The sequence below is a fragment of the Petaurus breviceps genome, unplaced genomic scaffold, assembly GCF_028583685.1.
Source record: "Petaurus breviceps papuanus isolate PSGF00001 unplaced genomic scaffold, PetGlider_PUasm1.0 90925, whole genome shotgun sequence".
Taxonomy (NCBI): Eukaryota; Metazoa; Chordata; class Mammalia; order Diprotodontia; family Petauridae; genus Petaurus; species Petaurus breviceps.
The window spans coordinates 9,539,499-9,549,600 of record NW_027187380.1 but is presented as its reverse complement, the minus strand read 5'-3'; the positions used below and the strand labels follow the sequence as shown (position 1 = coordinate 9,549,600).

General features: G+C 41.2%; 1 protein-coding gene across 1 annotated transcript in view; it reads left to right on the top strand.

Moving 5' to 3' along the window:
- The first annotated feature begins 338 nt into the window (after positions 1–338).
- The window catches only part of CYB561 (cytochrome b561), a 35,101-nt gene continuing 25,337 nt past the window's right edge, over positions 339–10,102 (top strand). Inside the window, exon 1 of the mRNA XM_069076246.1 lies at positions 339–525. The gene's annotated coding sequence lies outside the window, so the exon portion shown is untranslated. The remainder of the gene's footprint in view (positions 526–10,102) is intronic.

Below are 10,102 nucleotides of genomic sequence, written 5' to 3'. Positions count from 1 at the left end.
GCTAATTCTAATGCTAATGCTAACGATAATAATAATAATTAATAATAATGACGATGATGGGAAGGGCTCTTAGGCCCCGGGGATGGATAGATAGACAACCCCTTGGTTGTCTGGCAGTGCCAAAGTGCCGGGGCCATAGCTCCAGAAATCGCCAAGGAGGAGAGCAGGACTGCAGATGGGGGTGAGAAGGAAGAGGAGAACTCTGCTCCTCCTTCACCTTCCCTTCAGGCTTTTCCCAGCTGCGCCACGCCACCTTCCCCAGCGGCGTAGTTCGGAATCCGGTTGCCGGGGCAACGCCACGGCGCCAGGCCGGCGCGCGCGCACTCACTTAAGAGGCTGGGCGGCTCGCGCAGCCGGCAGAGCAGCTTTAGCGCTGACTAGGAAGCAGGGGAGGAGAAGCTGGTGAGGCGGCAGCGTGCGCAGCTGGGTGTCCCGGCAGGTGTCCCTCGGGCACTCCCTGCCCACTGTACTTCTAGGCTCCGTGTCTACTTTCCAACCTCCCTCGCCGGGGCTGCGCGGGCTCAGGTAGGTGGTGTGAGCCCGGGGCAGGGCGCAGAGCGGAGCGGGCAGTGCCCAGGTACCCGAGGGCCGCGGTAGGGGGTGGAGGGGAGCGGCCCTGACGTGGCCGGTGCGCCCTTCCCACTCCGGAGCCCGAGTTTGCCCAGCTCAGGTGGGGTGTAGGTCTCGGCCGCCTTAAGTGAATACATCGCTCGGGGTCCTAGGAGTGCGTGGCTTCCCACGCTCGCTAGAGCTAGCCGTGCGGTCCTGGGCGGCGAGTGCCTGGGTTTCTTCTCGTGTAAAATGCTCCCCCTCCCCATCACCTGGGCTTACGTTGAGGAAATGACACCTGCTGCTGGAAGGTGGAGCCACCTTATTTTCCGCCACACTTCTTGTGTGGGAAAGTGATTTCCAGAGATGTTTCCAAAACAGACCGCGCTTTGGAAGTTCTGAAAGTCAACAGGTTGCAGAAATCGGATCCTCCAATAAAAATAGCTGGTATTTGTGGAGCCAGACAACCAGTAAGCATTAATTAAGCACTTAATATGTGTCAGTCCCAGTGTGAGTGCCGGGGATAAAAACATTAAAAGACCAGTTCCCTGCTCTCCAAGAGCTCACCGTCTGATGGAAGAGACAACATAAAAACTACGTATAGACTATATATTGGAGATAATCTGTAGAAAGAAGGTACTAGCATTAAGGGGGATTGGGAAAGGCTTCCTGTAGAAGGTGAGGTTTGAGCTGGGACTTAAAGGAAGCCATGAAAGTCATTTGAGGAGGGGAGAGCATTCCAGGTGTAGGGGCTAACTAGTGATTGCGTGGATTCCAGAAATGGAGTGTCTAAAAGATGGAATAAAATAATTCAAGGGATAGCAGTGGGGCCAGTGCAAAGCATTTTACATGCCCATCTTTGCTCTTTCCAACAAACCTGTGAGCTAAGTGCTTAGGTATCATCTTCATTTTCTAGATGGAGAAACTGAGGCACAGAGCAGTTAAGTGACTTGTCCATGGTCACATTAGAAGACAGAGAGGTAGAGTAGAATACTACTAAGTACCCTAGGGTCTGGCAATTATCTTTGTAACCTTGGCCAAATCACTTAACTTTCCTTGACTTCAACTGTAAAATAAGAAAGGTGGATTGGATGACCTCTGAGGTTCTTTCCGCCCTATATCTGTTTTCCTGTTCATTCAGCACAATTAGAAAAAGTGCCAGAGGTGTGTTATGAGTCTCTAAACCAGCCTCTCTAGATTTCAAGTCCCAGATTTCTTTCCATTACATCATTGCCTCATTCCACTTTTTAACAGTGGGTATCCTGGATGAAGGTTGTGAAGGTCTACCAGAAAAGAAGAGGTGATGGGCAGACTTAAGTATACTAACTGTGCTGTCCTGTTCAATCCAGACATCTCTTAAATGCTGCATGCAGAATGCTTGTGATAAAAAGATAAAGAAGCAAGAGCTGCCTCAAAGAAGTTTTATTTTATTGGTTTGAGTCAATATTTTAAATTTTTGATGTCCTTAGGAAATGGTGCAATGCGCCTATTCCTTCCTAGGACCTCATGTCTGAAAGCCAGATACTCTGCTTTGCCTTTCTTTCCTCCATTGCAGTCTAGGGACTTTATCTATGATTTTCTGCTGATATGTTCACAAGGAGCCCCCTTTTGTCTGCTGAGAATGACCCCCTTTTGTCTGCTGAGAATGATTGTAATGGCTTACATCAGATTTTATAAAAAGCATGTTATGTAGCACCTTTCTCGCATCTCTCTGAGGCATAGTGCAGGTGTTATTATCCTACTTTACAGGTTCTTATTTTACAAATAAGGAAACTGAGGTTGTCATTGAATTTCCTAACTCAGTTCAGCCAGTATCAGCTCTAATTTTCTGACTCAGAAATTAGTGTCAATCCTATTGCATTAGGCTTGCTCTTTTTCAGAATTGGTTGTATCTCTGTCATATCTGTTTCAATCCAATTTAATACCTGCCGTTAATGAGGAGGGCCTTCTGCAGAGGGAAGGATACACCCTTGAGGGCTTTTTCACTTAGTCTCTGGCAGCTAGATTCCCGGCCTTCAATTTCCCTCTACCTGCTGCCTGCAGGTATAACATATGCTTTGTCTCGTCTCCCAAAATAAGATTAAGTTTGGTTGCCTTTTAATTAAGCACTGTAGGGCTGAACTGGGGTTGTTTTTAACTTATTTTCCAGCCCTCAGGGTGACCAGTGTTCCTGCTGAATTGCATTATATGGAGTCTGGTCAGAGGCTGGGGAGAAGATTGATGTGACTCAGTAGGATTTGAAGTTGCCAGAGTTGCTTTGTACATCCTCCATCATGCTGGTGTTTCAGCCAAAGTTCATGACTGGTAGGAAGGTGGGCTGTGAGAGTTCCTGAAAGGCTGTTGTTGGCTCACTTTTCATTCTGTAACCCCAAGAGTTTAGAGGTGACCTACAGATCAATGTGGTCAGACTCAATGTGCCTTTCACTTCTATATCTCTCTTTAGTGGATGTGAAAACTTAATGGGGGACAGGAAGTAGAGAAGAGCTGCTTTTCTGGGCCTGTGATACTTATGCCCTATTCCTATAGTAATAATAATAATAATAATAATAACAGTAGTTGGCATTTACATAACACTTTAAGGTTTGCAAAATGCTTTACAATATGTTATCTCATTTGATCCTCACAACAACTCTCTGAGGTAGGTGCTATTATTGGCACCACGCCATTTTACAGGTGAAGAAACTGAGGCTGAGTGGGATTAAAAGACTTGCCCAGGGTCAAAGAGCTAGTCATTGTTAGAGGTGGAATTTGAACTCTGGTCTTCCTGATTCTAGGTCAGACACTCTGTCCATTGAGTCACCTAGCTGCATCTGGAATTGTATGAGCTGGGGGCTCTAGATGCTGGAGTCGAAACCATAGTTTACTTTGGTCCAGAAGGTCTTGGAAGATGATACTTTGCCCATTGTCCAGAGAGGAAACTGGAGCTTGGTAGCATAAGGCAATGGGGGTCACCTTTTTTGTGTCCTGAACTCCTTGGGCAATCTAGGGAAGTCTAGAGATCCTTCTTCAGAATAATGTTTTAAAATATGTAGGATTACCAAGGAAACCAATTATATTAAAATAAAACTATCAAGATATTAAAAAGTAAAATCTTGGACTTCAGGTAAAGAAATTGTGACCCAACAGAACTGGCCTGATTTGAAAGCCAGTTCTTTATGGTTTTATGCTTAGCAAATATAGACATTATTACTACTATGAAAGAAAATAGATATTCCTGAAAGGGCTTGTGTAGGTCAAATTTCTGCATACAGCCTTTTTAATGGATTACAGGGTTTGCTGAAAAGATACAAGTAAAACCCTTGTTTTAAGGTTTGATTTTAAACTTTACAAAATAAAAAAATCCAAATTTTCATACATTAGATTTGCTTTCAAGTGAGGTCACCTTTAGCAGAGCCACATTTATTTGATTTGATGTAGAAGGAATTATTAGATTTGCATTGATCTTTTCAGAAGCACCAACAGAGTGATTATTGGAAGCAACAGTGAAGGGTTTTTATAGCTTTTAATATATTATCTGTTGCTTATAACAAGTAATAGATTACATTTATATATCTCTTGTTTACAAAGCCCTTTACATAATAATCTTATTTCAGTTCATTTTATATCAGACACATATTTAAGTTGTTTGACCCTGAAAATGTTCTTTCCCTCAGTTTTTTATCTGTAAATGAGAATAATAATTGCACCTACGTCCTAGGGTTGTGGTGAAGGTCAAATAAGATAATAATTGTAAAGTGCTTTGCAGATTTTAAATCAATATATAAATGCTAGTGATGATGTGCTAGGTTCTGGGAATATAAAAACAAAATTCTGTGCCTTCAAGGATGGAGCAGAACTCTGGGGGAGAGGGGAAGCCAACAGATATCTAGAAAATCAGATTAAAAAAATTATACAGAGTAAATTTCTGGGGTGAACAGGATCGGTTTTTGTAGGAGACGGCATTTGAGCTGAGCTTTAAAGGGAACTAATAGATAGCACTTACATAGATTTACATTTAGGTTTGTGAAGCATTTTATATATGTTATCTCATTTGATTCTTGAAACAACTCTGGGAAATAGGTTGGTATTATTATCTTCATTTTACAGATGAAATTGAGGCTGAAAGAGATTAAGTGATTTACTTGTCATACACAACTAAGTGTCTCAGGTTGAATTTGAATTTAGATCTTTCTGACTCTAAGACCATAATCTGTCCCCTTTGCCCGAGGTGAGAGAGAAGGATGTTCCAGGGGTGGGGATCAGCCTGCGTAGAAGCATGAGCCCACGAGATGGGATATTGTGTAAAGGAATAGCAAGCAAGCCAGTTTGGTAGCAAGATAGAATACGTGAAAGAGAGAAATGTGCAGTAAGCCTTAAAAGATAACCTGGAGCTTGGTTGTAAAGGGCTTTAAAGGACAGATAGAGGAGTTTGCATCTTGCCTTGGAAGGGAGAGTAGGCCCTGGAGTTCCTGGGAGCCGCCTTGTGACTTTGGCCTTCTGTTGTTCCTCCAACACAGACTCTCCTCCTGACTACATGAATTTTTACTGACCCCCCTGCCTAGAATACACTCCTCCTTCATCTCTGCCTTCTGTTGATTTTCTCCAGTGGTCTTCCGCATTAGACTGTGAGCTCCTTGAGATCAGGGACGGTTTTTTGTCTTTGTTTCCCCATTGTTTAGTATGGTGCCCGTAGGTGCTTAATTATTTATTCAAAGTCTGACTATAGTATATAAGGGGTCAACCTTGGAATTAAGAAGACCTGAGCTAAATTTTTGCCTCTGACACATAAGCTCTGTGACCGTGGGTAAGTCACATAATCTCTCCTAGCCACAGTCTCCCCATATGTAAAATGCAGATAATAAAAGCACATACTTTATAGGATTGTTGTGATGATCAAATAATTTCATACATTCAAAGTACTTTGAAAATCTTAAATTATTATATTAGCTATTTGTCAACAAGCATTTATTAAGTTGCGATTTTCCAGGCACTGAGCTAAGTTCTGGGGATACAAAGTAATGAAAAAAACATAGTCCCTACCATCCAGGTGCTCATATTCTAATGAGGGAGACACATACAAGACATAAAAATATCTCAAAGGGGAGGGAGGTACTCTCAGAGCTACTCAGTACTACTCAGGGGTACAAAAAAAGTACTCACTTTTTTGGGGGGGAGGATAATTGGGGTTAAGTGACTTGCCCAAGGTCACACAGCTAGTTTTTGTGTTAAGTGTTTGAGGCCAGATTTGAACTCAGGTCCTCCGGACTCCAGGGCTGTTGCTCTCTTTACTGCACCACCTAGATTTTTTAAGACCGAATTGTAGAGGAGTTGCTAATTTGAATTGATTAGTGGAGATAGTTTTTACAGTGGGAGTTTCCACCACTGAAATAATATCCCTGATCTTCTCTCCATTATCATCACCATTCACATTTGTATGTGGGAGAGAAGGCATTTTCCTTCCACACCCCATTTGATAAGTAGAGAAATATTATTCTCATTTTGTGGATGAAGAACCTGAGTTTCAGAGGTTATGTGCCGGTAAATGGAAGAGCTGGGAGTAGAAGCTCAGCGTTCTGACTTCACGTCTTATTGTACCACAGCTGCTTTCTATTAGACTCAACGCGAGTTTTTGTTTTCATTGGCTCTCGCTCCTCTCTGAGGTGCCACATTAACTCTAGTTAACCTATCTGTTACTAAGAACTGGCAAAACTTGGTTCAATTAAATTTTAATTTGAGTTCGCTGCCCTCTAACTATTTCCCACCTTCTCTGCTTTGTCCATGTTCTCCTGTCCTCTGGGAAAGCTTATAGATGAGCAGTGATTAAACTACCTCACAAATGGTGGCAGGGAGTTAGGGTAAACAGTAGATAAAGCTTGGACAGAAACTATAAGACTGGATTTGATAATTAAATTTTCATTTCAAGAGACATTTGTTATATGCCTATTCTGTACAAGGCACAGTGGTAGGTGCTGAAAAACAAAAATGTAAAATAAAGTGGTCTATAAATTTGAGCAAACCAGCTTATCCTTCACCCTGTTAAGAAGGTACTAAAAGCATTGTACCCATTTTAGAGATAAAGACACTGAGGTTTGGAAAGGTTTTGACTTACTTATGGATATTCTCCAGCTCTGGAATAGAGTCCATACTTCCTGACTTTTCCCCTTTCTGTAACAGGTATATAATGTCAAAGAAGCCACCCTGACCAGATCCTTGACTTTAGTATTGCAGTTACTGGAAGGAGTGTGAAGGCCCTGGTGAAGGGCTTATGTGAAAACCATGACTCTTGGTGTCCTTTTCTGGGCTTCAGTGTGTCATCTGTCAAAAGTTCTCTAACATTCAGTGAGAGCTGTTTGCAGTGATGTTGGTATTGCTGACAAGGAAATGGCTTGTATGGGATAGTAACTTAGAGAAACTTGGCACTCTGAATAAATTCAGACTGTTCTAATAAAGGTGGAACTATGTGAGCCTGAATTCTTTATTTCTAGAACAAATCTTTCTTCCCTACTGGCATATGTGAATAGGTTATATTTGTATACAGGATATTAGACTTTCTCTGGGGATTCAGAATATTAATTTCTAGGGAACAGACTTGAAAGTCATTGATTCCTCTGGATTAAAAAATTCCTAGTTTAATTTTTATTCTTTTATCTTTATATTTTGGCTTGAAAGAATAAAGCTGGGCCTGGCTAAGCTGTTTAGCATGAAAGAACAAAGCCTCTAAAGGAGTTGTTTTGAGAGATAGCTCTTTATCACCCAGGCCATTGCTTTTCCAGAGGGCAAAAGAAGTTGAGAAGGAAAGAGATAATAGATATTTCCTTTCAGTTTCCTTCTTTTAGAAATGTTCACATTCTGGCCTAGGCCCTACTGTTTGAAATTAGGAAAAAGTAAGGTATAGGACAGGGCACAAAATGAAAGACTATCCCAAGTGTAAAAAATAATTGTGAAAGATAAGCTATATAGGGGCACCTAGAGGGTGCAGTGGATCCTCGCATCAGGAAGATGCATCTTCCTGAGTTCAAATTTGGCCTTGGACATTTACTAGGGGTTTGCCTCAGTTTCCTCATCTGTAAATTTAGCTGGAGAAGGAAATGACAAACCATTATAGTATCTTTGCCAAGAAACTTCCAAATGGGGTCATGAAGAGTTGGACACGACTGAAACAACTGAACAAATGATTTATAGAAGAAAAGGTCAGCTTTCTTGCAAAAATTCTTGAGGCCTTCTCATCTCTTTTCCAGCTGCCTCCACTCATTACATAGGCCATCTGTTTGAGGTCAGGCCTGACTCAGGCTGGCCTCATGGTTTAGGCTCCAGATTAGAACAAAATGAGATGGTCACAGAGCATACAAAGTTTAACAAAAGAGTTTTACTCAATAGCATGGAAAGGTTCCTCAGCAATGAGCAAGTAGAATTGGTTTAGCTCCCCATGGGGGCATTCCTGGTTATAAGGGATTGTTGACTTGTACAGCAGGGGAGAAGTCCATGAAGTCTAAGGAGCCCCAAGTGCTTTTGTGCTGAGTTTTTAATACCTTATTGGTGACCGGGAAATTGGGTAAATGCTTCAAGTCCCTGGACCAGTTAAGTATGGAGTATGTTTTCATTGCCTTTTAAATGTGTCATCTGTTGCAATAGTCTCTCCTACAGATTTTATAGTTACTGTTAACTGTAGCTTTAAAAGCCAGATGGAATATTTAGGATTTGACAGTTTTTGAGAAACTGAAAACAGAGTTAACAGAGGTGACTTGAGTAAAACTGTGGAGAAGATGGGGAAAAAAGGGGAAAAATGTCTTTCTTGGGGAAATTGTCAACTTATTTTATGAAGAAACATTAAAGAGAATTTTGCATGAAAAGAATCTGAAGATAGTAAAAAATTATGACTTGAGAGCAATTATAGATGACAGAAAGGAGATGGAGGAGGCTTCTTTCCTGATGGAAATGTTTTAATCATCTTGTGAAGAGGATGAAGAGAATTCATAAGATGAATTTGCTTAGCTTGGCACCTTGATTAAATTAAATGTTAAAAATTATGTTTTCAAAAAGAGGGAGAGGTCATCTGTAGTTACAGGTATGGTTGGAGGTCACTCTGTAATGGTTCTCATAGCTAAAACATTGTAAATATTTATGTTTTTGTTAACAATGTCAATATGTTTTGCCATTTGTGTGGCCAGTAAGTTTAATAGTGCAGGTAAAAAGAGGAAAGACCCTAAAAGAGAAACGACAGTAAGAGATGTAGCTCCCTGGGGTTTTAAAAAAATTATTTTAAATTCTGAGTTTAGCACCAAATAAAATGAGCATTTCCACATGTAGTAGAACAGAAAAAGAGGATTGTATATGGAACTGCAGATTCTATTATGTCTAGCTTGCTTTTCTTTTAAAATATATAGTCAGTTCAACATTTGACTTTCAAAGCAGCCCTATCTGATTCTTTCTGGCCTGTTCTTTTCTGTGCATGAAAAAATGCTTCAGTGACTCATCTTTTTCTTTCTTTTAAAAGTTTTTTTTGTTCACCCTATTACTAGTTCTTCCCTTCCATCTCCCCATCTACCCCTGAATTGGAAAAAAACAATTGAGAAACACAGCTCTTGTAACAAATACAAAGAGTTAAGCAAAACAAATTCCCATGTTAGCTTTATCTAAAAGTTTGTCTCATTCTGCAGCTTGAGTCCATCTGAGCTCTGTCAGGAAGTAAGCAGCATGTTTTATTTTTGTTCTTTTGGAATCATGATTTGTCATTGAATTAATTCAATGTTCTTAAGTTCTTTCAAAGTTGTATTATGTTAAAAGGATTCTGGGAAGATGGCAGAGGAGGTCAGAAAATTCTAAGCTATCCATATTTTCTTCACAAACAAGATAATAATAACACCTCAGGGCAAACATAGAACTGTAAAAATAAATAAGAGTAGGGGAAAAATAGTGGTCCTCCTGGGACAATAGAAGATCTGAAGAAACATCCCAGACCAAGGTTTGATACGTGGGAAGAGTAAACACCTCTAGGCTAGGGCTGTTTTAACAACAAGCAGCAAGCCCTGGGGTTAGCTGGGTTGGAAAGCTGCTTTGGTCCCAGTCACAGGTACTTTTACCCCCAGGACAGTGAGGGGAGTTGGGCAGAGGCCCAACGGAGGAAGATTGAAGAAACCTCTGCTGACACGGAAGGCCAGATACAGCTGTGCTGTGGAAACATGGTCTAGGGCAAAAAGGAACAGCACACACCCATTGAGTGCAGAAGCAGTGGGGCAGGGAAGCTGCTGTCTGTGGGCACTAAAGGAGGCCGGAGGTCTTGGTTTTGGTTCCATGCCAGAGGGGAGAACTGAAGGAGGATCTGAGGCCAGAGGCATTATCTCTCACGCCCCAGGGCTAGAGGTGGTTACAAAAACTAAGTTGCTACAAATTAAAAAAAAAAAATAGCAGGCAAAAGAGAAAGATTATAACCATAGAGAATTACTCTGGAAATAGAGAATACCTGGGGTGTGTCTTCAGAGGAGGATACTGAAACAAAGAAACCCTTTTCTATTCCAAAGAGTAATGTCAAATGTTCACCTGCCTAAAAAGAATTCAAAGGACTTAAAAAGATTTT